This window comes from Choloepus didactylus, chromosome 5 (genome assembly GCF_015220235.1).
Source record: "Choloepus didactylus isolate mChoDid1 chromosome 5, mChoDid1.pri, whole genome shotgun sequence".
NCBI lineage: Eukaryota > Metazoa > Chordata > Mammalia > Pilosa > Megalonychidae > Choloepus > Choloepus didactylus.
Genome location: NC_051311.1, coordinates 64,538,863 through 64,566,835, shown reverse-complemented (window position 1 = coordinate 64,566,835; position 27,973 = coordinate 64,538,863). Strand labels below are relative to the sequence as shown.

Genomic DNA, 27,973 nt, shown 5'->3' with positions numbered 1-27,973 from the left:
ATAGGGAGGGGAGAAAGTCTGAATTTCACATTCATAGGGCCTGTTTCTATTGGTCATTTTGATTTGACAGTTACAGATGTTTTTACTTTAGGAAGGAATGAATCTTGGTACATATATTCTCTGGGTTCTCCTATAGAGAACCTGCAAATAGTAACTATAATTATGCTACATGGTTTTCTGCCATTTGTTGGATCTTTTGGCTGCAAAGGTCATTATTTGACCAACATGTGTGATTTAGGCCTATTGATTTTGAGAAATTATGCTTTGGATGAGAAATCTCCAAGAGTGGTATTAAGCTTGCATGTAGGCATTTTTGTTTTTGTTTTAAATTTCACAGTTATTTTTTTCCTATCTTTATGAGTTATGAGAGACTGGAGAAAGAGGTTGAAATTGAACGTTATTTTTGTTTGGTTATGTCTTTTTTTAATAGGTAACTATCTTTTGCCATCTAATAACTAAAGTGTATAGTTGTGTTGACTAGTTATAGAACTAGGTCCTGAGTGAGAATCAGTGCCATAGGCAACTGTTTGGACAGTTTTGAGTAATTACACAGCTTGGCTGAAGTCAGTACTGTGTGTTATCTACTTTATTTATTTATCCTTTTAATAGTTCTAAAGATGTGAAATGTGCTTTTCTGATGTTTCATACATACATGTCTTGGTGCATTCACAAGTTGAAATTAATACCATTTTCATTTGTGTGAGAGTTTATGACAGACTATAAGAGTAAAATAAAAATATCATGATTGTCTTGAATCAGATCATGCATAAAAAGTACTTACAGGAAGGGTTATTTGAATGTTTGGCCAATCAGTTCATTCTCTCCTTTTTTCCCCTATAAAGGAGGCAGTTTGATGTGGCAAATGGTATTGTGGTAAGGTTGAGAATTTAAATGCCTGAAAGCCTAGAAATGCCAAAATAAGGTTCTCTCAGTAACTGTAGCTCTTCCTCATTTCACAGAGTAAATATACATCTCCAATTTTATCATTATTGGGTGTAATCCACATTTCTGCAGCTGTCCCGTACAGTTGGAATTAAGGTTCCCACAGCAACCACAACTTTGAAATTCTTGAACGTTAATTTTTGTGCTTGCTTCATCAGCCAAAGCATTATGTTAATGTGGCTATGTAGAGAATTTTAAGCTGTTTTCAGAGGGTGGGGATGTTAAAGCTTAAGTAGGATGATAGTAGGATTTTTGGAGTGAGGACTAACTTACCGTTGAGAATTTTTGTTTTTTCTAGGATTCTTTGAAACTCTTCGGGGGTAAGAGATGGGCTTCCATAGTCTAATGGTTGATAGAAAGTTGTTTGAATACATTTCTTGGTCTAGGCGGGATCCTGTTTATAGTATTTCTTGTTTCTTCCCAAGGCAGGTTCCCTCTTTTGTTACTTTTGGTCACTTCTGTGATCTTGTTCCATTTTAAGACAGTTATAAGTAAGGCTTACCATAATAGTCTACAACATATAACGTGGCTTTTGTGCGAAGTAAGGAAGGCTTTCCCTCATTTGTTCATTGAATTCCTTTGGAAGAACTTACTGAGGGGTCACATAAGAAATAAGCTAATATAATACACAGTACAATGGTTGAGGGCACCCTGAGGAACACAGTTGTGGTGGGTAGTTAAGGAAATCTCAGAACAACTATTCTGCATCTTGAATGGTCAGAGATGAGAAGTAAGCAAATGGGAGAGAGGGCACTCTAGACTACTACTGTCCTATAGGTGTGTAATATGAGCCACAAAGTGAGCTATTTATTACTTTAAATCTTCTAGAAGCTACATCAAGAAAGTAAAAAGGAACATTAATTTTATTATCTGTTGTTAATTGTAATATATTCAAAATATTATCATTTTAACAGGCAATGAATAAAAAAAATTAAGGAGATATTTTACATGTTTTCTTTTGGTTATTTTTAGTAAGTCTTTGAAATCCGGTGTGTATTTTACACTTGCAGTACATTTCAGTTTGTCGTAGACTTATTTCAAGGTCTCAGTAGCCATATGTGGTTAGTGGCTTCTGTAATGGACAGTACAACTTTCGGAATTCAAAGTTGAATGCCTCCTTTGCACCATGGGGTTGATGTAGCACATGGAACTGCCCTCATGAAATTTCAGGCTTCGGTAAGGGAAATACACAAATAATCTCATTTATGTTAAATGTGATGAAAGGAATTTAGTTCTTAGGAGAATGCATACTTTGGGAAGGCTTCTTGAAGGGAAATTCAAGTTGAGGCCACAAGGGTGATTAGGAGCTGGTTAGGTGAAAAGTGGGCAGGAAGATAATTTCTGATAGAGAACAACAATGAAAAGAATTGGGGGAGTTTGGAGAATAGAGATATGGCTACTGTGATGGTACATGAGTGGTATGAAGCCTGCATGGTACCTAACTGTAGGCAGGGCCAGCTCATGCATCTCCTGTGAACATCTCAGGATATTCATGAAGGGAGAGAGAATATGGAGCCTACGATGAACTGCAAATAACTATGTGTTATGACTAGAATAGAGGACAGATGAATACTAGGGAGTGGTAAGAAATGGGTTGGGAGTTAGGCAGGGAGTTAGACCTGTGTATCATGCATTTTGGATTTTGTCTTGAAGAATTTTAAACTAAGGAATGGCATATTTGAATTCGAGTATTCTTGGGTTTGAGGTTTGCATTTCCAAAACACAAAAATAATTAGCATTTATGAGAGAAGATCATTCTAGATGAAACCTGCTCTGCAGCAAGGAGTTCCGATTTTTCTTTGGTGAGCTTCAATTGATCAAGGACCAGAGAGGGAGAGCAGTATGAGACCTTGTGGATGTTGTGTCAGCAGCCCCACTTTATTTTTTTATTTTTGTAAGAAACATCATTTTATTTAAATGTTTGCTCACACTTACGGTTATTTCCTTAAGGTACAATCATAGAAGGGAAAGGCATAGTTCAAAAGATATATAAAACCTAAGTTCTTACTATATAGCACCAAGCAATCTGTATTAGTCAAGGTTCTCTAGGGAAACAGAACCAACAGGGAATATCTGTAAACATGAGATTTTATAAAAGTGTCTCATGCAACTGTGGGGATGCATGAGTCCTAATTCCATAGGGCAGTATGCACAGGTCCAAATTCTATAGAGCAGGCCGCAAGCTGGCAACTCTGATGAAGGTCTTTGAGGAACTCCCCAGGAGAGCCTGGCTGGCTAAAGAAAAAAACAACAGCAATCTCTCTTTATACAGGAGGATTCAGAGTACTTGCTTTTCTACTTTAAGAATTCCCCAGAACTCTTCTAATGAGTGAAAAATTCTGCTCTACCTTTATCTTAAAGTTACCAGAGATTTACAATATAGGTGTAGTAAGAATTCTGGCATGGCTAGAGTTGTATGCATATGGACGGGCAATCAGGCATTCCCTTGGAGACTTGGGTTTTTAGTTTCCTTTACTATATACAAGCTATTCATTCTTACAGCTGCTAGGGGAGCCCGTCAAGTATACAAGCATAGATGTTGGGATCAGGACCTCTGTTAATCCTTATAGCAACTTTGTGCAAATTAGAAAAATTTGTCCCTTTCTTCTGTCAGGGAGGCTCTGCCCCTGCCCCTTGTTCAGGTGACCTTGTGCAAGACAAGGATATGTGTGCCAGCCCTAGTTAGTACAGAGCTAAGAGAATCTCCAAGAAAAATGTCCAGGGTATATTTTGGGAATGGGGAGTGGTCTTGTAGTTAGTGCAACACCAGGGTAATTGGGGATAATTTGGAGAAAGTCTGGATAGCTAGTGGAGGGCCTTGGACAAAGTCGTGCTCAGGAATTTGCCTTCTGTCTAATTGCTTGGCACTTTCTGGAGATCAGAGGCTTTAAAATGGAGGAAAAAATAACCTGGTAGTTTGTGGCACTGGAGCTTGCCCTAACAAGAGAACAAGGTGGGAGAAGGTGCAGATTGAGGAACTGGAGGAGTAGTTGAAGGGGGAATGTCTGTGGCATGAGCTTCCTCAAAAGTGGCCAGACTGTGTGCAGTGACTTCTGCTGTGGGGCAGGCAGGCCTTCTACAAGCTCTCAGATGACACCCCAACAGGTCTTGCCCTTCCAGTAAGGAAAACAAGATTCTTCCCCATACCCTAACATTTCTAATAGCCTATCATCAATTAAAATAGATCTTCTGAGACATGTATATGTTGTGGGGATAGGAGGGTAAATAATTTTTTGGGCAAGTGTGGTACACACAGACAGGTTCATTTCTTGTAAATTATACATGAAGACAATGTGGTTTTGCCTAAAGGTAACTGTTAATTCCACTCCCCCTTTTTGGTTATTTTATGATTGCCGCCAAAAGGAAGCCTGATCAGAGGAGCTGTTCTCACCCTAAACAGCTGCTTTGAAATACTGCCCAGGAATTCTTTGGTGGCCACCACTCCTGGGTTTTTTTTTAGAGCTGGAAAGAATGACAGGAGAGTTAAAGGCAGGGGTGGGTAATAGTTCCCTCAAAAGGGTTCCAACTGGATGAATCTGGTGGTGGTGGTAGTATTTCTGGGGCACTGTGCTTGTGGGTGACTCAGGCTGAGTCCATTGTCGCTCTTTGGAGAAGTTAACCCCTTCCAGCTGAGAGCCAGTTCGGAACACTGATATGTGGCGCTCTTGTGGACCTGAACGTGTCTTGGGGCTTCTCCAAAGGCATGGTTTGTTTTATCCAGTTGTTTGCCATGAAGAAACAAGTATTAAGTCTTGGAGAAAGGCTATGGGTTTTATGAGATACAGCCTTGAGGGAGATAACACATTCTATAATCTAGGGACCTCCTAGAGAGTGTTTGCTTTGATCTGAAACTGGAAAGCCCAGGGCTGCTGTGGGCTTTGTGTTACACTTTGAGTGTTAATGGCAAAGGAAACCCAGCCCCTGGGCATCGGGTGAAGGGCTGACTTATTCCCCATGAAGTCTGCTCTTGCAGTGCTATTGTAGTTGGCAAAGAGATACAGAGCTGAAATTTACCTTGAAAATAGGTACAAAATTTCCCAAACACCAGTGTTAAATGTAGAAAATTTGCTTTCTGTTGCAAGTCTTTTTCCCTCAAACTCCTTTCCTCAGCCTGCCTGCCTGCCTGTCCCTCTCCTCCTCCTCCTTTCTCTGCTCGCTCTCGCTCTCTCTCTCTCTCTCTCTCTCTCTCTGGCCTGTAGGGAGTGTGGAAACCTGAAGGTGAAGCGCCTTTCGCCTCAGCTGGTAGTCCTGTGCTATCAGCTTCTATTCATTTCCATCACCCCCTCTTTCACCCTCCTCCCTGTGAACTCATTTACCACATAAACTTTCTTTCACAGCAGGGCCTCTAAATATTCAGACCTGGAAACTAAAGAATCGGTTTGGTTAAAACTGTAATCTGCCTAGTCTTCCCATGTCCTTGCTTCCTCCGTTTTGGGGTGTTTGTTTCCCAGGCCTAGACCTACTGGGTCTCCTGCAGGCCTTTGATTGGTAAATAGGAACTGTAGGTAGGAGCATTTTTAGTGATGCCCTGGGATCCTTAAGGGCATTTTATCAGAGGCAGGGCTAATAACTCCATTCATTGTACGGGGCCCCAGGGTGCTTGGCCATTTAGACACGATTAAAAGGGGTTCTCAGTCCATTCCCTCCAGTTTAGATTTCTAAAAGCAGGATGACTGGTCCCTGTGGACCCTAGAGCAGACGATGCAAACCAACAGAGAGCTGTGGGGCTGCAGTCCCTAAGTGAAGTGGGGGCAAACCAATAAACCCACTGGCTGTGATCTCGTGCTTGTGACTGGGAGCATAAGGCAAATAGCAAATTAGAGAGGGACTCCAGTCTGGCATTAAGGACCTTGGAGAAAAACAAAAGCTCTTTGAAATGGATATAGCATTTCACTGATTTCCAATGGAGAGATTTTGGGACTGCAGCATTGTGATCAAAAGACATAGAATATGTCTGAAGCTCTGGCAGAGGCATTCTGTACCAGTTACAGATTTGTTTGATCTGGACGTTTTTGAGAACCCTTGAAACCTTCTTTGGTAGGGTACTGAAAAAAATGTACTATTAGGAGATCATGGGTGGGTCTGACTTCAGTTATTTAAGATTCCAGGATGTATATATTCTGTTTTCTAAGATTTCTAGGTACCACTGCTTAAAACATGGCTGTGACCTGTTCCTTCTCTGGAATAGGTCATTAGAGGTCCCTGGGAGCAAGCCCGACTCCTTTGTGATGAGGTCAGAGCATTTGCTATCTGGATAGATAGCAAAGTCTCCTAAAATGCACATTCCACTCATCTTTGTAACAGAATTTTAAACTGGAGAAGGCAGCATGTGCCTATCTTACTCTCCTTTGATTTGCTTTCCTCACCCTATTAACAATTATATGTTCTTTCATTTCCTTTAGTTCATGCAATCCCTGCCCCATGATCTTGCCTATCCCCTTCAAATAACTTTTGTGGGATTTTATAGCCTCCTAGTGAGTCTTGGCAGTTAAGCCTTCCCTGAATCATACGCATTTACTTCTTTAATCCCTCCCTCTCTTTTCTCTATTCTTTTCATCACCACTGTTACACAGTTCTATATTCTTTTCAATTTATCTAAATCTTCTCTGCGCTGGTGTTTCATATTTCTTGCCTCTCCTCAGCCCTGTGAGCTGCAGTCATTCTCTGTTGTTTCCAGAATTGGCAGCACTACCATATTTACTGTCCTCTGACTGCCCAACAAACATGCTGTGCTGCTCTAACCTTTCTTGCCAGGTTCTTTTTTTTTTTTTTAATTAAAGAATTTGTGGATTTACAGAACAATCATGCAAAAACCACAGGATTCCCACACACTACCCCACCACCAATACTTGCATTGGTGTGGAAAATTTATTACAATTGATAACTTTTTTTTTTTTTGTAATTCTACTCTTTTTTTAACGGTAGTTGCATTTGTTACAATTGTTGAAAATTATTTAAAGTAGTACTATTACTGTCATCCATGGTTTATGTAAGAGTATTTTTCCCCATATACCCTGACCTATTATCATTATTATTATTTTTCATGCATGTCTGTTTTGGTTTGCTAAAGCTGCCATTATGCAAAATGCCAGAAATGGATTAGCTTTTATAAAGGGGATTTATTAGGTTACAAATTTAAGTTCTAAGGCCATAGAAGTGTCCAAACCAAGGCATTAACAAAAGGCTACCTTCACAGAATGAAGGCCAATGGCAGCCGGAACACCTCTGTCAGCTGGGAAGGCACATGGTTGGCATCTACTGGTCCTTTGCTCCCGGGTTGTATTTTCAGAATGACTTTCTCCAAAATGTCTCTGGGCTTTTTGTCTCCCTTAGGTTCTCTCAGCTCTCTGTTCGGTTCTCCTGTGGTGTTTCTCTGTAAGCATCTGGAAGTCCTTGCTTAGCTTTTCCGGGGCAAACTCTGGGCTTCATCTCTTAGCTTAGCATCTCCAAACATCTTTCTGCTTGAATCTCCCAGTACCTCCAGGCATCTCTGTCTGTCTCTGCTCTTAGCTTTTCCCAGGGGCAACTCTGGTTTTTATATATTAGCTTCTCTCCAAAATGTCTCTCTCAGCTTTTCTGAGCTCCTTCTCTCTACAAGCTCTCTTAAAGGACTCCAGTGATCCAATTAAGACCCACCCTGACTTGGTGGGGTCATATCTCTATGGAAATATTCAATCAAAAGGGCCCACCGCAGAATATTGGATTAAAAGATCATGGCTCTTCTGGGGTCCTTAATAGCTTTGAACCAGCACAATGTCTTTATTTTATTACACATCTACCCATACACTGGATAAAAGGAGTGTTAGTCACAAGGTTTTTACAATCCCATGGTTGCATGATAAAAGCTATATAGTTATGCAATCATTATCAAAGATCGAGTCTGTTGGATTACAGTTCAACAATTTTAGGTATTTCCTTCTGGCTGTTCTGATACACTAGAAGCTAAAAAGAAATATCTATATAATGAGTCAGTAGTCATAATCATTTGTCAAATCCTAACTTCTCAGTTACACCCCTTCCCTCTCATTTGACCAATCTTCAGGGATATGTGGGCAATGGCCATTTTAAGTTCTTTGTGCTGGGAAGGGGTGTTGACCTTATGGGGTAAAGTAATGGAACTGGTTGATATTCTTGGAGAGACTGGAACCTCTGGATTTCAGGGATTATCTGGCATAGAAACAATCTGGAGGCCTTAAAGTTTCTGAAAAAATAAACTTACTAAATGATACATTTATGAAGTCTTACACAGAGCCCAGGTTATTCTTTAGGGTTTTCAGGAATAGTGTTGGTTGGGGCTTGGCGTACTATGGTAATTTGCAGTATCTGGTTGAAGATTGCTTAAGAGTCACTCCAGAATGACCTCTCCATTCTATTTGAAATCTCTTAGCCACTAAAACTTTATTTTGTTTCATTTCTCTCCTCCCTTTTGATCAAGAAGGCATTCTCAATCCCACGATGCCAGGGCCAGGGCCAGTCATGTCCCATGTTGCCAAGGAGATTTACACCCCTGGGAGTCCCACGTAGTGGGAGAGGGCAATGAGTTTGCCTGCAGAGTTGGCTTAGTGAGAGAGGCCACATCTGAGTAACAAAAGAGGTTCTCTGGGGGTGACTTTTAGGCATAACTATAAGAAGGTTTAGCTTCGCCATTACAGAAATAGGTTTCATAAGGGCAAGCCTTGAGGTGGAGGGCTTGGTTTATTAAATTGGGAGTCTCTAGTGCTTGAGAGAATACCAGGAATTCCCCAGGTGGGGAAGTTTAATAGTTCCACATTTTTTTCTCCGGTCCCTGAAGGGAACTTTGAAATACTTTTTAATTTTCTGCCCAAAATACTCAGGAATGTATCAGGGTATTACATTAATCCAAATAGACTAAGAAGATCTCATTCCCTATTCTAGGTTCTATGTAATTAGCTTGTTTAAATGCACTGACCAGAGAGGTTAGATTAGATAGTGTGCTACACAAAATTTAAATGTTGGACAAAATAAACATCTCTTCCTGTGGTCTCACACAGAAGTTGGAGTTTTAAAATACAGACAGTAACATCCTTAACCCTGTATGCTGATTTACCTTAGTCCTAACCAGCAACTCCATTGTTTTTGAGTGGCATCATTTTACCACCTCCCAATCCATTGCTAATTTCCTTGACTGCTTCTGATAGTGGGTCCAACTTGAGCCCCAATGAATTGGTGTCTGAAGGTCCCGGGAGGGAGGTTTTACGTGCCTGTTTTTTTCCTGCTTCCTAATTGGATTGCTTGTTTCAATGGCTAGGTCACACATGGCTTAGTTTTCTGGAGGCACTTCCTCTTTCCCACTCCCAGTTTCAATCTAGTGGCTGTCACTGGGTTGACTAACCCTCCCTCTCTCCTTGTGGTGGTTTTTCTCATAATATGTTTTCCATTAGCACACTGCAGATTGAGTTCAGTCCACCAGAGGGGTTAATTCCAAGATTTTAAGAGCTTTTGAAGATTGGTCCCCAGTTGACTTTCTTTTACATCTCCATTCTAACTCATACTTTTCTGAATATCTTTCCTGAATAGCAGCTCAGATATCTGGATTTATTGACGTTTTTAAGTTCATTTTCTGAGGGCTATATATTTTTTTTACTGTTGTCAACCTTGTTGGTTGTCAGATTATTTCTTTGCTTGGAACTAATTTTAAAATCAATTAGAGAGTTTTCCTCTCATCTTTCTCTCTTTATTTATGAGATACTGATTGCAGAGCTACCTGCACCGTGTTTAGATAAATTACTTTTTTTTTTTTTTTTTTTGCATAACATTTATATTCAAGGCAAGTTTAATGCAGTTCATCCAATGCCTTGCTCTTTTGAGGGCCAGGGCTGTAGGTTTCATTCCTTGGTGAGCTAATTAGCTTTGAACAGGAAAAATTTGTTCAGTTCATAAACCAAACATCCAAGTTCCTCATATATTATAGGCACTATGGGTATGGGAAGTTGTTTTTATTAATATGATGCTTATAATTTTAGAAACAGAATCTGTAATCCTGAGCAGTGTGTGTGTTTTGTGGTCACAAGGTGGACTTTAGACTGGTTGATGGATTACAGATGAAGCAGCGTCAGCTCGTGTCCCTGCTTTTAGCAAAGGCTTTTCAGAACTGAGACTAAACGGGGGAGCTGAAGGACACAGATGCTTGGCTTTTTTCCTGGCAAATGACAGACCTATTGCGTAGGCATATTTTTGATGTCACTTTTCATTTTAGCCTTCCTTTAAAAATCTGCAGTCAGTATGTGGGTTCTTCACATTTTATGCCCCTTACGCTCGCCATCTACTATGAAATCAGTCTGTTTTTGTTTGAAGATGGCTTTGTATGGTTCAGTGTTGTGTTGGTAGCCATTGTGGTATGTTACTGGTTCACAGTAGGATTTCTGTTCATTTTAATTGTGAAGAAATTCTGGAAACGTTACTTACCTTTTCATTTCTCTGCTAGAAGCTAGTTGATATAGTATCCTTCATCCATGTTTCATGGTATTGGGCACTTAGTGAGGCTAAGCAGAAATATCCCCTTTATGTGGGGCATTTGCTGCATCTTTGTGTTTAGATGGTCCCCAGAATTTGGTTGCTTTTGTGGTCCTGCTGATTCTAGATAACCTACATAATGGATGCTTGTAGTTTCTAGTTTCTACTTTAAAATGCTTTTGCCTGCCTTTTTTCTTTTCCTTTTCCTCCTTCCCTACTCAGTTGGATTTTCTGGGTCAAGAAAATTTCTCATTTCTTCACATCTGTTTCTATCTCACTGCTTAGCACATAGTTGATACTCAAATGCTTGTCATATAACATTGCATTTGATTGTCATTGGCCATCTTTTTGTATTGGTTGTTCATAAATTGTGGGTAGGAAAAGGGCAGAGTACACTGACTTTCAGAGTTTATCATTCTACACCATTCCTAGTGCATTTTTCTATCATTACTTAGGCTTGGAGGAAGGCTTGCCTTTTTCATGTGCTGTTGTATTTCATAAGGTGGTCAGGAGTTAGGAGACAACCACGTTTTTATTCATATGGAGCTGTCTTTAGCATCTGCTTATCCAGCTGGAGGGGCTTGTTTTAGAAAACTGCTTGCAGGAAGCTGTAGGTGGATCTCTGCAGAGGGGCTGCTGATGTGCTGCGTGCCCAGTGCTCCTCTCTAGACTCCCTCAGGCTCGGGTTTGAGGCCTGGTCCCTCGGGGTGGGGGTGCAGACTGCACTGTCTGCCCTGTTCTTGTTGGACCCTCTTCCCTCCTCATCTCTCACTGTAGCTGCTGCAAGTGAGTGCACTGTGTCCTGCATGGGAGAATTGGCAGACAGCTCCATTTACTGGTTTTGGCCATTGGGACAGCCGGGATTATTAGACCAATTTGTACTTGAAGATGAGGGAGACCTGACATCACTCAAAGCAGCTTATTTTATCCATTTCTTATTTCTTATAATGGGGAAAGTGTTGCCCCAGTCCTTTGCGATTCTTTTCAGTGTGTCCCAAACTAACAGCTCAGTATTTTCCTCAGGAAAACATCCTGGGTTTCTCCTTGCCATTTGAGCTGGGCTCTGTCTTGCCTTTTCAGATTGCTCTGTGATGCCCACCTCTTTGCTCTTAAAGCTTTTTGGTTTCACCCTTCCTTCCCTCACCCCCTCTCAGAGGAGTGGATGGTTCTATCAGATGAGACACTACTGTTTGCGTACCAAGTTATAGTTATTCTGGAGGTACTTGGACCCAGTAATATCAGAGCTCACAAAAATATAAGCTTCTCAGTTGAGAAGCCATTAAGCTGCTTCAGTTTGTAACAGCATCTGGGCCTATCATTATTAGGTATCCATAAAATATAGTATATGTAGTATATATAGTGTGAGTTCTTTTGTTTGTTTGTTTTTGTGTTTTGACTTGGAATTATTTCTGCAAGTATCTGAATTTTCATGTATTTATTGATTTTGCATTTGAATTTCTTTGAATGGTAGGAGTTTAAATTATCTCCCCATCCTCCACCATGGTTTCCTTCTATTCCTGTCTCCTACGCTCCCTCCTGGAGTGCAGAGAGGGAGTTTGTAAACTCTGATTTGAATGGTGAGGTCACTCCTGGCCAGTACAGTTTGGTTAGTCTATTACTTGTCACTGCAGACTTTACAAAGGAGTTTGTTGCTGTCCCCTATAGCTCTCCTGTCTAGGGTGTTGCTCTTAAATCCTCTACGTTGTTTTGGATGTTGCAGGGGCCTGTGAATGAGTGCTTACACTGTTGAAGTTCAGTGTTGCCCTTTAGCTGTCTTGCTTTGGGTTCAGCTAGGAGGGGCATCTTTAGCATGAATTTATTTCTTAAAAGTAAAAACAAAACAATTGGATTGTTCTGGTTTTCTTGGGCAATCATATTTAAGCTGCTTATTAAATGTAATTTTATGTTCTAGAAAACTTTATTTGCACATTTTAACCAAGACCAATATATCCTTTTGTTCCCAGAATTTACATAAATCTTAATTGGTGAAAATCTCTAAATAGATATCATAGCTTCTGATTTGAAGAAGACACCTCACCATTCTCAAGTGGAGTGTTTGCCTTTAAATGGTGCTTGAACATGGGCAGCCTACAGATGGTGGGGCAGTTTTCCTCCTTCTGCCTTGTTGGTGATGTCAAGTTTTAACCGTGGTGTTTGTAAGTAATGGTGGAAAGTTTCAAAACTCCAGTTCTTTATGGACTGGAAGGTTTACTTTCTTGGTGCTGGTGGGAAAAAGCAGCCTTTGGACAGGTGCAGCTTCAAAATACTCTGAAGCTTTTTTCTTGCCCCTTCTTTCGTTGCCATCTTCACAGCCTTCCTCCTCTTTCCCCTCTCCCTAGTTTGGTCCACGTTATTACTGTCTTTGGGGGTGGTCAGGCTTTATAAGAGACAGTGAAGAAGGAAGAAGATATTTATTTCTGTTTTTCTCTCTTTTCCTTACACCCACATTGACACTGATTATGTCTTTTTTGGCCTAATTTGACCTGGTTTGTTCAGAATTGTAAAGCTCCTCATGATAGTAGAAGTAACTGAGCTAAATGCAGCAGGCCATTTGGAGGAAGTAAAATCTAAGGAAGCAGTTTTGAACTCTCACATCGGCATGCATGTGTTTGCTTATCTTATGGCATCGTGAGCTGAAGTTACTAGAGTTCTGTAACTGGGGAGTTAGGGATTCATTGCTACTTCTGGTTGTGCCCTTACTATGCTGTTAGAGCTTGGTTCATCTCTCTTCTGCCTCTGCCCCCTTCCATGCTACGAAAATGATGCTCACATAAAAAAATGATGTTCACGTGTAGGGTTCTAAAGTATCCTCTGATAAGAAGTTATACAAGGGCAAGTCATTTGATTAACTTTTAGATTCACTGCAAAGTTGTGGCTGTCAAAATTGTTGCTTGTCATTTACTACAAATGAACTTCAGGCCTTCTGGTTTGCATAGGACTACTCTGAGGACGAAGATTTAAGTGGGTCTCTGTTGATGCCATCTTTTTTTAGAACTCAGTTCCTCATACCAAAGTTTGGTCTTGAGTTTTCTCTGCAAATTAGTTTATCTTATCTAGCTGGCTAGTGAGTATATTTCAGGGATGTGGAAGTTGCAAAAGTAGAGCAATGGGATATGATGAGAACTTTGCTGGAGGGAGCCATATCTTTTGATTGAACAGCAGAGTTGCAGTGTGTGGAGGGGTTGCCACTCCCTTTCTCCCCCTGCCCTTCTCTTTATGATTTTCCTCCCACCCTCCCTTCCTCCAAGCATTGTCTCAGATGCAGGTGTGTGTGCCTCAGTGACTCTCACAAGGAAAGTCAGTTGAGGACTTGTTCCTCAGAGTTGAGGCTAGATCAGTTTTTCTTGAGATGTAAGTTTTTAAGCTACTTGTGTTAGAATATCTGTTTTTGGGACCTGGCATTTTTACAAATGCCAGGCATTTCTTTTACACTTCAGCTTGAGAACCACTGTTGGGTCTGTTGCTTCCTAATAGTGGATGAGTTTACTAAGGTCATTTCTCCAGGATTTTGGTCTCTAAAGATACCGTTTTTCTTTTTTGAGCTAGACTTAGATGCAGTAATATCTCTGCTATTTCCCATATGAGGTCCCCCTTCTCCCCCCCCCCGCAGGTCTCATTACCAACTGCTAACCAGACATGTCCCTTCTTAACTTAGAACATCTCCTGAGGATTCCAGTGTAAGGAGATAGGAGAATTCTGCCTGAAGAAATTTATCTGCTTCAGAGAACAGCGTTCTCTAGGGAATAGTGAAATTTCTTAACGTTTGTAACATGCTGTTTGAGTTGAGGTTTAGTTTAGGTGAGGCCTGTTATTTACCATTTCAGGGTGAATTTCACTTCATGGTAAAAAGTGCAAAGGTTTATGAAGTGATGCCTTGTTAGATTTGGGTTTACACTTCAGGTGTCATCATATTAACTGAACTTGGTCAGGCAGAGATAAGGGTGTAGGTAAAAAGAACGTGCTTGCCTTTGGTATGTATAAGCAGCCCTCTAATAGTTGAAAGAAAATACAGATGCTTTACAGTACATAGAGGGGGACCATGAGCTCAATAGTGGTCGGAATAGTGTCTTCTGAATCGCGGCAGGCAAGAGAAGTACGTTATGTAGGTTTAGTATTGGGTGATGACTCTATTAAGATTGAGGAGGAAAGCTTGTCTGATTTTTAAGACCTTACGTTAAGGTCTTGCTGAGTTCTGAGCTTCACCGTCTGAAAAATATTGTCCGTTAGGCTGGTTAACCGATTTATGCTAAATAAACTCAACAAGGATGCAATTTAAAAGTCACTTTGTGGATTTATTAATTTAAGATGTGAAGTTCCACTGCCAGACAGACCAGAATGTTTGGATGGGCCAGGGCATTCTCTTTCCTGTAGAGGAATTTTGCTTATTATTCAGAGAATCTGCGTTCAAGGATGTTGCCGGGGACTGAGGTGGTCTGAGCTGGCCCTGAATGCCTGCACAGACAGTGTGAGGCGCTGGGTGTGCACTGCCTCGTTTGATCCCCATCCCACCCGGCAAGGTCAGTGTCCTTATTCCTATTGGATAGATGAGGAAACAGGCTTGCAAAAATTCCATAACCCACTCAAGGTTCCTTCTCTAGCTGTGGAGGAACCAAGAGTCTCCCTGAGATCTGTTTTACAGCCTCCAAATGGACTTTTACGTTTGGCTAGGCAAGCTGGTGACCTTCTCCCTTAGACCGTGTAGGGAGGACTTCTCTTATCTCCAAGCTCCTATAATTCAGAATTTCCAGTATCTACCAGAAGCTGCCGCTGGTTGTCTTTGTCATTGTAATACATGCTTTTTATTTCAACATATTTTTACAAATTAAAATATTTTCTGCAACCATATTTGGAGGCACCATAATTTATATCCAGGGAGACACTAATTTAATTTATTTCTAATGGGTATTTAACTTCAGAAAAGTGGGTGGACTTATAGCTTTTTAATAGTCTTGTTTCCTGTATGAAGTTTTGCTGGCTGTAATCTTGCTGGATCACTCCAACCAAGCCTACGAAGAGATTGGATTCTCCCTTTTAATAAAGATTCTCAATACTAGTCAGCTTTGTACAGGTTTCCAAGTCCTGTGAACACCTGCTTCCAGGCACTTCATTATCAGTTTAATTTTCATAAATTATTTTCAAATGTTAACCCCATCAGATAGATGGCTTAGGCTTCTGATACGTTCTCTGCCCTAGAAATTTTTTCCCTGATTATGAAAGTAGCATTCATTTTATAAATTTTTGGAAATTTAACGAAGAAAATATGAATACTTAAATCCTACCACCCAGAGGCAATATCACCACTGTTAATATTTCATGGCCTTCTCTGTGCTCATGTTTTGTAACTGAGCATTTCCCCAAGCCTTTAAATAATTTTCTAAAACATGATTTCTAATGGCTATGTAATTTTTAATAATGTGGATGTACCATAATTTATATAACCTATTTCCTCCTATTTTTAGAGATGTAAGTTGTTTCCAATTTTTATGATTATTTTATCTTCATTCTTAAAGGAGAAAATGTGCCTTGAAGTAGAAAGTCATTATTTTCTTAGCTGAAAAGGTCCAGTCAGAGCTGAGGAAGCTTTAAGGAGTGGTGCTGTAGTACAGTGTATGAAATTCTTACCACAGATACATGTTCCCAAAGGGGCTGATATTTAGTCCCACTGGCAGTTCACTTTCTAATCACCTAATTCCTTATCTATTTGTGTTATTTAGAAACAGGCTATAATCCAGGCCCTTTGTGTTTTGTTGCCAGGACTCCAGCCCTCTTTCCCCCCTCCCCAAACAGCTGAACTCTGCTGCTTTCTGAAATGAAGGGTAGAGATGGGTAACTCTTTTCCTGGGGGCTACTGCTCTTTTCTTTTGCTCTGACTGGAAAATGGCGAGATACTTTGTGACTGCAAGGCCTCCCCTTGGCACCTCTGTGAGCGCAGCCTTCAGTATTTACTTGTTTAGTCACCAGTGCTACTCTGTTGCTTCCTTCCACTGTGCCATGCACTTGTGTTTGCACAATTACATTGCAGATTATTAAACTGCACCCTATTGTGATTAACAGAAATCACTCCCAAGGTGGTATATGTAAAGCAATTATATTTAATTAAAACATAACCTCATTAGTGATCCGTAGATAGGAAAATCACTATTGCCAGTTGAAAGAACTATGCCATGCCCCCATCTTGAGGAGGAGGATACTGAGATTAGGATGCTGCCAGTTGCTTACAAAATGAGACAAATGAGGGTTCTCCACAGCCATTTTTTGTCTGTCTGTGTGAAATCTGAGCACTCTCAGTATAGTCTTGTTTTGATCTCAAGAAGAGGTATGGTATTTACAGGGAGTTAAGGTTCAAATCGTCGAGGGCTCTATAACCTAAAGTCAGCATCTCAAATATACTTCAATGCAAAATGTTGAAAAATGCAGACCCGGTATGTTATGCTGTCTGTGTTTCACGTCTCATCCATTGATCTGCTGCATTCTTTACTGGCTTAAACCTTTGGTTTGGTGTTTTGGGAACAAAGAGCCCATTATAATAGTCCAATCCAGGAATTACTGTAGCTTTTTATATAGTTAACATCTGTACAGTGTAATTAGAAGACACTTTCAGATCCTCTAAATTGTTCACAGGCACAATTTTGTACTCTTCTCTCAGATTATTTGTGTGTGTTTTCTCTAACTCAGTGTTTGCCATGGGTGTTCTCATTTGCTGCCTCCCAGTCAAAGACTAGGTCATTGACTACTCTGAGTACCTTCCCTCTGCCACTGGCAGGCTAGCTCTGACCACACTGAAGGCTTTCTTTAGGGATCAGCTGCTTACCTAGGAGGCTTCATCAGCAGGAGGTCAGAGGACCCTAAACAATAGTTGGCATGTCTTGACTGTTTTTTACTCAGGGGCCTCTTTGGGTTTTTCCCCTTCCCTCATAGATGATCATCTCTACAGACTTGTTCCAGGGAATCCTATGAGACCAGGGGAGGATGGAGGGATAAGAGCTGAGTTACCAGTCTCTGGCTCACTGTAGGAAGACTCTGTATGATCCCAGTGTGGTCTTCTGCTCTATTTTTCTTACCTTCTTGCCTCTACTTGATATATCTTCTCCCCGTTTCCCTCTTACTGGCTATGAAGAACTAGCTGTAAGAGCTGCTAGAGGGCTTTGGAAGGACACTTCCAGGGTTTGTTGTGTTTGTATGAGAAGCATGAGTGGAGATATTTTAATTTGTGCACAGGTGTGTAGCTTGGAGCAACATTGGCTCCCTCTGGTTCAATTCTGATGAAACAGAGCAGTGGTTCCCGCTGAAATGTCTGCAGTTTCAGAAAGGGAAAGAATGGGTTCAGGTAATCATTTAGTGACACCGTGTTGTTTGTCCTTCCCTGTGGTTCCTAAGAAGAAATTAGTATCTTGGTCATTTGAAAAAGTAATTTTAGCTCATGGACTTCCTGCCACGCTTGAGTAACTTTTGGAAAGTATAATATTTTATCCAAATCCCATTAAATTGTTAGGCATTCTTTCTATATTCCCTTCACTGTCCTTTTACTGATCAGCGAAATATTTATATGAACCCAGAAGGCTGATTTATTTATTTTATTCTTTTTTAATAACTTGCTTCTCCCTAGTGCTGGGTGCTTTCTGAGGCCTAGACAACCCACCATGATTTCTTAGGTGATAATCATTTGCCCTCCCCCGGCCTGCATCCTTAGGGACCACTTAGAGTTTTCCTGGCTTTAATGAAGCCTCTATCTGTCCCTCCCCTTGGATGGGTGATAGTAAATCCAGCCAAACTACCCACCAAGGGACAGAGTAACTCATTTTGGGGTATATAGCTGATCAGAGGATAAGACCCAGCATACTGTGCCCTGGGTCCCAGGGACAACCATTGAAGAGGTATAGAAATGAAAATGTCACATACCAAATTGGAATCAGTCCTCTTGCTCCAGAAACCTCTTTCTTGTCTTAGGCCTGAGGGTTTTGGCTGTGGTGAATTTGCTGGCCAAAGTACTCCAGAAATTCTTAACCACTTGCCTTTGTCTGGGCAAGAAATCAGGCGACTGGTGATGAGTGTGGTCTCTGAGATATTGCTCTTAAAATCATGGGGCCCGATTCTTAAAATCATGGTGGTAAAATATTGGTCAGAAGAGAGTGTCTCATTGTACAATGCATGGACACCCTCTACCCCCACCTTGTCTGCCAGTGGAAAGCAGTTGTACATCTTTGTGGCAGATCCCCCCTTGGTAAGCCTGTGTTCAGGTTCTTTTCTATAATTAAATTCTCAGTGTTGCCGGCAAGCACAGGTCTCAATGTTGTTTTGGGGCAAAACAGGTTTTGATAATCTGTTCTAAGAGTAACTGGCTACATTTGTTTGTAATGGACATGTGCCTGGCTGTGTGTGTGTGTGTGTGTGTGTGTGTGTGTGTTCGTGTTCTTTTATTCCCTGTGTGTGTGTGTGTGTGTGTGTGTGTGTGTGTGTGTGTTCGTGTTCTTTTATTCCCTGAGAGAATATGAAAGGCTAAACAATAGGACTTTTTAGCCAGTAGCTTAGTTATTTTTTTAACATTTATTTTCTATGTGTTGATTTGGAGTCATAGAATGAAAAGCACACACAACTTAGAATGCAATAAAAGATTAATGAGATCCAAAGTCATGAACTCATCAGTATCTCAACTCCACTAAATTACAGCTCCAAAGAAGCACAGTAACTCATCTGTGCATCACATAACGGACCTGATTATTGCCTGCTTCTGATCTGACTCCGTGGCAACATGGCTCAACCAGCAGAGCAAGACAGTAAAATGTTGTTGATGCTTTTAGTGCTGAGGTTCTCAACCTTTGGATGCACGTCAGAATCACCTAGGGAGCTGTTAAGCATGTGTGCCCAGGTACCCCAGGCCTGAATCCGAATGTTCAAGGGAGGGCCCCCTACAGCTTTCCCCCACCCCCACCCCCACCCAAGCTCCTCAGATGCTTCTGGCTTGCAACCAGGGTTGAGGACCCCCTGCCTGTGAGCTCTTAGTGGCTATGGTAGAAGTGGATATAGGGTGGGATTGATTCTGGGTAGGGGCTTGTGATTGAAAATGATGGCGTTTAACCAAATACAACATCGTAAATGGTCTAAATGTTGTTTGGCCTGCCTTCAGAATTGTATCAAGTAATCATATTTTTTACATCTTGGGAAATTTTCACTTATTCTTTAATAAAGATGTCACTGCCACTCATTCCTTAGATGAGGAGTTTAAATATTTCCCTTCTGGAAAGTTATTTTCTTAGAGAACATTATTACTTATCTATCTCCTCTGGAAGTAGGGAGACAAAATCATTATCATTGTAGTAGTGTCTGACTTTTCTTTTCTGTTGTATGGTTGACCAGTGGTTACCTTAAAAATCATAATGTGGCCTGGTATATGAAATTTGTCTGGGAAACTTTATTTCTTCCTTAAGAATGCCTGCACACAGTCAGGCTTCTTATATGGGATTTCATCCCAGGCCTGACTTCATCCTGTATACAATTAATATTCAAAAGAAATAAATACTAAAATGCCTCTTTTAAATATTGAATGATTTTTTTTAGGGGGCTGCTTCTTTTTGAAGACAGCACCTTGAAATACCTTTTTTTCCTTCATCATTTACTTCGATTATTTTTTGTTTGCTTTTTGTAGTTTACATTGTTTACCTGTTAGAGCATTACCTTCAGATCACCTGGGGAACTTTAAAAAAACAAACAAAATAAACCAGTGTCAAAGCCTCAACTAGAACAATTAAATCAACATCTCTGGGAGTGGAGCTCAGGCACAGGTGATTCTAATTCTCAAACAGGGTTGCAAACCACTGCCCTGGAGTATTGCTTGGTGCTGTGCTTCTTGACCAGCCCTTTCTACCTCTTGCTGGCTCTTTGCTAACATTGCACTCAACTGTGTATCTGTTATTGGATCCTGTGAGAGAGACCTGTTTTTTTCTCCTCTGCAGGTGACTTTAAAGTCCTTCTTGTTAGAATGAAGCAAAGCAGATTCCTCTACTTCTTGAACCTTGATTCTAATAAATGATAATGCTGTGTGCTTATTTAGTGTTCTTTTGGGGGAGCTCAGGTCTCTTTAAAAGCCTTATTATTAATCCCTGTAGTGTTTCCCTAGAGTCAGGTAAGGGATTCCTTGTTGTTAAATCTAATACCCTGAAATTGCTGGGCTCTGCTATCTACGTCTCACCTTGAATGGTACTCCTGTGGGGTTGGACATGTTCCCAGAATGCCTTTCTGATAACCTGAGCAGTAAGATTTACCACCTGCTTTCCTTAGCCAGAAGGTAAGCCTGCAAGGACTTCAGAAAAGTTTTCTTTTTAATCTTTGTGAAGAGATCTACTTGATGGGCAGCTGGTTGCTGATGTGTGGGTAGTCTTAGATGAAGGATGTTGTAATGTCAGGGTTAGTATGTGAAAGTGGGCATGAAAGCTGGACGGATCCAAGGCAGAACCAACAGGACCAGAGTACATGTGCCACCAAGATGTGTCTTTGGCTGATGTTTAAATTGCATCAAATTAAAGGGTATTTCTCATTCTCCATTGTAGTGTCACCAAAGGGTGGAATTACTGTCATTTTCAGCAGCTTTGAGCTTTTGAACTGTCACTCTCCCTGAGGGTCACTAGGGGTAGTAACTCAGTGAATGTTTCACATTCTAAACAGGCAAGAAACCTCTTTGTTGGAGGCCTTCTTCGGAGAGTTATCGCTCTGGTTCCACTGTACCTTATTCCTGATTTTTGTTTTCCCTGCAGTGCTTTTTTAAAATTTTATTTTAAATCTGGAGTAAGACGTTTTTAACCCCTTCTGTGACATACTTAAAAGAGCAGAAGGTATGGGGGGCTGGGGTACAACAAAGTGTGACTAATACTGTGTTCTTTTTCTTGTATGAAAGTGCTGCACAAAGAATGGTTCACAGAAATGTTTTAAGTGTTTAGTCGTTCTCTAGCAGTTTAGTTCTTCGGGTGGTTACTTAGTCCTTACTCTGAACAAGGTATTGTGTTGAGGAAGAGGTTGGTCACAAAGCTATGCAAGAAGCCCTACTGGGCAGGGTTGTGGAGGTAGCATGTGTTAAACCTTCCTCTAGCCCCAATTTTATTCTTGCTGCAGAGATTTCTATCTCTGTTTTCTCCTTTGAAACCCTTCAGTCATCCCCAATTTGCAGGAGCCAACCTCATATCAAAACAAATTATTACTTAAAAGAAAAAGGAAGAAGAAAGATTCCCAGATTTTGGAGAGCTTGATACCAGGGAGGCAAATGGATTGCGAGCTGGTCAAAAGCCCCATGAACTCACCTGATATTGGTCATTAGTTGTATGCTTTAGTATCTTAAATTTTTGCAGTGTTCAGAAATCTCAGTCTGCAAGGTGTTTTCCCTTGAAACTCTGCTTTTTACCTAGACATTTTCTGAAGGCCACTCCTCAGGCAGCCCTTGTCGTTTTGCTGAATGTCAGCAAGCATTTACTGGCACTACCTGATGTGGGGGAGGAAGGTGATGCCTTTACTTTCTAGCAAAATAGCCCCTGGCTTTTTGATAGCACTACATTTAAAGGTCAGTACCCTCTCCCTCCTTTTCTTGCCTCCTCTGTCCTCACTGTCATCTTTATAACCTGTCCCTTCTGGAAACTCCTTTTGTAAAAAAGTAATGGAGCCATGTTTTATAGAGATTGATATCAGTAATATGAAGGTGCTAGTTGATTGTGAGCTTGAGATGGTCACCTTGTTTCTTAGGAAAATGTTCATGATTTGTGGTTTCTGGCTCTTGGAAGAAAGTACTGTTTTTGGTGTGTGTGTGTGTGTTTAAGAGGGGTGTTTTTTTACTTGAATCATGTAATTATACTGCCTGTCATTCTTGGATTATTTCATAGCTTGAGCCTATTGTAATTTTGAGTACAATTGCCACGTTGAAATTAGCAAAGGCAATCATGCATGGTGGTTATAGTGGTAGAATTCGCACCTGCCATTGGGGACCCATTTCATTTTCCAGGCATTGCACCTGTCTTTTTATCAACTGGCATGTAAATTGCACATAGATACAAATATTTTTCAAATATGTAATGATGCTAGTTCTAATGAAGAACCTAGAGTTGTCATAAAAACCCCTTTAAAATTGAGTTTATATGTAGTGATTTTTAATGATAGTAGATTATAATGTATTTTTCATGGTGATGATTAAGTTGTAAGTTTAGTCAAACATCTGTTTATTTAGCAAAGTGATCATGAATATTCCCTTTGCAATTAACACTGATTTAAGAAAGATCTATATTTGTAATTAATAGATACTGAAAGTGTGCTAAATATATTTAGGTGCTTGTTATGTCCTATTTCTTCCGTTTTGATTCATTTTTTTTTTTTTTGATGGACTTAAAGACATTCCTCTACTTATGTTTACTTCCCTTTGCCTGTATAAATTATGATTTTTTTTAAAAAAACAGACAAACAGCATACTCTATGATGAAATACTTGCTAAGTCAGTCACAGGTTTTATTCATACACACCTATGCATTGCCAAGGTTAGAGTTGTTGCATATATAATGGGCACAGTGTGTGCCCTGAATGGACACATCTCTTGGCTTGTCCTGCGAAGATCACAGCACAGGAAACATTCCTGGGTGAACTGGGCCAGTCGGGTTCCTATGAAAATACAGAAATGATAGTGTGCTCATTTCCTCTTAGCTGTCCTGTTTCCTCTCAAAGAAATCACCTTTGTGTGATCATCTTTCCCCTTTTTTTTGTTGTGAACAAAATAATATACTTGATGAAGTGCCTTGTCAGATGATGAACTTTAATCTTGGTCCCCTTTTCTAAATTAGGAAGTTCAGTTGCAGAAAAGGGAATTGAACTTCAGAAGGGTGCAGAATAAATAGTGGGAAGAGAGATTTTGGAAAGAGAATAAATACTGGTTGAAAGGGTGTAACCCACAATTCCCCTGAATGCTTAGTTGGCCCCTTGGAGCAGGCTGACCATACCCTACAACTGATTATTCTGCTCTAAGGGCTGACTCATTTGTGTCTTGCAAATCCCTGTGTTAAACATCCCTGGTAAGTGAAAAGGTACTCATGGGAAGTGATGCTCACTCAACTGTGTGAAAAGGAAAAGGATGGAAACAAGAGAGTTAATTTGTCCTGTATATTCAGCATTTTTTTTTTTTAATTTGTAGGCAGCTTTTAGAATGTTGCTCTGTCTTATCTTCAGAATTCTACTACTTTGGTTACTAGAACCTCCTCAGAGTAGTGTGCCTTCAGTGATGCGTGATGATGAATTCTTAGTATCACAGTGGGCAAGTAAGGTTAGATTAAGTACCTTTGAATATCTGTAAGGATTATGATGGGCACAGGCTTCCTGCTTTCCTTTCAAGGGCAGCCACACACTTGCCTAAAAGTGATTTTAATTGTCTTTTGATCACTCAAGAAGTCTTGTGTTGACTGACTAAATACTATCAATGATAGTCCTGGATTGGCTGGGACTGACTTTTTTTGAAAAGACAGTTTTATTCAGATACCATAAAATCCACCATAAGTGTACAATCAGTGGCTGTTGGTATAACCACATAGTTATTCATTCACCACCACAGTCAATATGAGAACATTCTCATTTCTTCTGAAGAAAAAATCCCATATCCCTTATATCTCCTTTTACTGACACTGAGCTCTTTTTTAAATACAGTTTTATTGAGATATATTCACATATCCTTCAATTATTCACAATGTACAGTTATTCACAGTGCCATCATATAGTTGTACGTTCATCACCAGAATCAATTTTTGAACATTTTCCTTACTCCTCCCCCCAAAAAAGTACAAAAGAACACCTAAAACATTCCGTCACCCCCATCCCACCCTATTTTTCATTTAGTTTTTGTCCCCATTTGGTATAGTGCCTTTGCTGCAATTAATGAAAGAATACTACAATGCTACAACTATAGACCTTAGTTAACATTAATTGTATTTTTCCCCCATATAACACCCTATTATTAACAGTTTTTAATAGTGACATATGTTTGTTCTAGTTCATGTAAGAACTCTCATATTTATATAATTAACCACCATCATCGTCCACTTGGGATTTTGCCAAGTTACACAGTGGGACTGACTTTTTAGGGGAGGTATCAGGCCAAAGGGTCTCCGTAAGAGCCCCTAACTTCACCCGCTGTCTGTCTGGTCCCTCATGTTGCTTACTCAGATATTAGAAGGCTTTGAGGCCATTTTGGAATACTCAATTCTTTCATCTTCTGAGTAGGTTGTGGTATGTTTGTGTGTGTGTGTTGCACTTGTGTGCTCACCTAAGTGTGTGTCAATGTTTTATGTGTTCCTTACTCATAAGCATCTATAAGGAGTAGGGAAATAGTAGGGAATGGTTGTGGTGGAGAATTGTGCATCCTTAGAAATGCTTTTTTTGCCTTGTTTATATCATAGACTCTGACTGCCATCATGGGCATTCTAATTTAAAAATCACTTTTTAAAAAATATATAGCTTTGGGCCGTATCATTGTGTTATAGAAGCAGGCAGAAGTCTTAATTTAATTTTCTTTTCTTTTCTTATAGAAGCAAGGTTCGTGTTTAAAGATTTCACTCATCTCCTTGTTGCCAGCTAACTGGGAGTTTTGAGCCCTTGGCTGTTGTGGTCTGGCATCTATTTCCATAACAACGGGTTGCCGCGCCTCAGACTCTAGGGATTATGATTTGAGGTGAGAGTGAGAAGCAGCAGCCAGTGAATGCTTAAATGAGAAAAGCATTCATGAGAGATGGAAAGGCAGAACGGAAACATAGACATCCTTCTGGTAGAGTGAAAGTCTCCGTCCTTCTCAGTTTTCTGAGCCTTATTTCACTGCGAGATACTTCTGGTTGGTTTATATGACTGGCCTTTTCATACTTTTTCTTTCTTCTATGAACAGTCCTCCTTTGATGTGTGTAATCTGGAGGCAGTCTGAAATTTCATTTGAGTGTGGTGGTCTCTTAGGCTTTGGAGCTGATGTCTGATGTTGGTAGTATAAGAACACCTATTTATGCCCTGGCTTATTGGCTTCATCGATGCCCAATCTCTGCTCCCCTTCAGTCCATAGCAGTGACTGGCCACTTGGAGCCTGTGGTCAGTGGGTTGCAGATGTGGCTAGCTGTAGGTAGTCAGCCTATGCTTGTAATGTTTGACTATATTCAGTCTGACTTGGAGGCAAGATGCTCTGGACTTCTTTGCTAGCACATTTTGTTTTTCTGTATTTTCTTTCCTATTAAAGTGACTTTTAAAAGACTCACATTGGAGTAATTGGGTAAACACCTTCTGAGTGACTTTGCATTCAGTACACATAAGGTGTTTTTTGATGCTTTCTGTGTGTGTAGGACGTTGCTTGGGTGTCAGAGTTTATATATAGTATGAAGGGAAAATGAGATTTGCAGGGCTAATTTCCAGGTTGGCCAAGTTCTTCAAAGTGACAAACATTTCCCTTCCTTTGGAAATTATAGACAAGCTGATGTGCCCCATCATTAAATGAATTGTCACAGGCCCTGGATCCCATGCACTGGATATGAATAGCACATGTGGCTGTAGAAAGGACCCCATTAAATGTGGGATTGCCGCTGGCAATTTCTGCCCTTGTCTCTCTGAGGAATCATGGACTCAAAATAATTTTTGCTTCTGCTTTTCACTCATGTAGATCCCCAACAGTTGCACTAACATGGCACATTACCATAATGCACTGGTTCTGTTCAAAGTTTGGATAGTTTTGAAAGGACTTGGCGTTGGGAATATATTATGTGAGGTTAGAATTCTTATAGTTCTTTTTTCTCAGCATGGGATATTGAGGGATGTTTCTGTGAGAATGAGTTCTCTGGATATGAATGGTTTCTCTAGCTACAGTCTTGGAGGGAGCTGGAATAAGATAATCCAATAATGTCATGTCCAGCCTAGAAGATTCTTTAGAAAATTTTTTTCAACTGACTGAGCAGTTATCAAAACTTGGTTGTGACATATTTGACAACATTGAATATCAGTGCTTTGAAGAAATGACTCTTGCTTTTATAGGCCCACAGCATGGTGTTTTCTTATAAGGACTAATTTTTCAGGACATGCTACTGTAATAATTTTTAGCAGTGCTTTAGCTAAAGGTGACTTGTGCCTTTCCATTATCAATGTCACCGGGTTGTATTGTCATTTACTTAGGTTTTCTCTCCTTTCCTTGCTTTTTATTTACTAATATGTAGGAGCAAACTCCAATAGATCACAAGGTATCATGATAATTGTCAAATGAATTAATATATTTTTATATGATCACAGTTGGATGGGGCCCAAATATAATTTTTATTCCACTCTTCCCCCCTCAGCCCTTTCTCTCTCTCTCTCTCTCTCTCTCTCTGTGTGTGTGTTTGTGTGTGTGTGTTTGTGTGTGTGTGTGTGTTTTATTGCTTTGGATTAGGAAGCATCTTGGTCTCATATCTTTTTTATTTATTTTGGTAATCAACTGCCTGAGTCAGTGTTGTGCTAGTCAGTTCCTTTGGCCTTGTTTCTGGCCCAGTGGGAACACAGGAGCTTACATGAAAACAGGATATTGAAGTGAGAATCTGGCATTCATGAGAGTCATTCCGTCTTGGCTGGACTATCCCTGTGATTCTTTGTTTTGCTCTCCTGGCCTGTTCTCCTATATCTTTTTGTTGGCAGCTTGTCTCCTGCCTTTTAGTCATGCGAACAGACTGTAGTACATGGTAATATGATTGCTCAGGCAAGGTCCTTGCACCTTGGCTTAGGATGTGCCATGGGAGCAAAGCTGCTGTGCATAGTGCCATACTCCCAGCCATGCCCATCCTCCTTTGGGTACTGGACTGTTAACCTTAGCAGCCAGGTGTATGCTAGTAGTTTTTGTCTGAATTGATAGCATAAAGTCTATTAACCCTCAGATGTATGGTGCCAATAACTAAAAATCAGTCCAGAAGTGTTCTTAAAGATGCCTTAATAGTATGTGTGAGGTAGGCTAAGTACCTCTTGAAAGTAGAAAAGAAATGGAATGTCTTTTTCTCCTAAAGGAATTTATAATTCAACTGAATGACAAACTTAAACACACAAAAAGTTTTAGAAAGTAGGAAGGAAAATATACATTATAAGAAATATTTTACCACTTCAGTAGAAAATAATTTCACAGGGCTACATGAATTGGTCTGTAAGTAATTTCTGTAGTTGTTAAGAGGTGGAAGAAAATGTTTGGAGATGGGCTGGTGGAACAGGATAGCTTTGTAGAAGAAATGGCATTTGAGCAAGTCTTGAAGGGTACATCTACTTTGATTGGGGGACAGCATTGAGTGGAAGGTGCAAGGCCTAAGTGGATGCTGAGAGTAAAAAGTTGTTCTAGATTATTGACCTCCAAACCATGCATACCCATTGTAATCATGGAAGAGCTTTAAAAAAACCAAACGAACCAAGAAATAAGAACAACAAAAACGGAGTTCTGGCGCTGCTTTCCCCTTTCCAGTTAAAAATGAATATTTGGGTTGGGGACGGGGGAGATACAGACATGGATATATTTCTAAAATCTCCCATGTTGATTCAGATTTACAGCCAGCTTTGAGAAGATAAGCCT

At 40.3% G+C, this 27,973-nt stretch overlaps 1 protein-coding gene across 1 annotated transcript in view; it reads left to right on the top strand.

Annotated features, from left to right (window-relative positions):
- SND1 (staphylococcal nuclease and tudor domain containing 1) overlaps positions 1-27,973 on the top strand; it is a 462,700-nt gene that overhangs the window by 62,199 nt on the left and 372,528 nt on the right. The gene's annotated exons all lie outside the window — the stretch shown is intronic.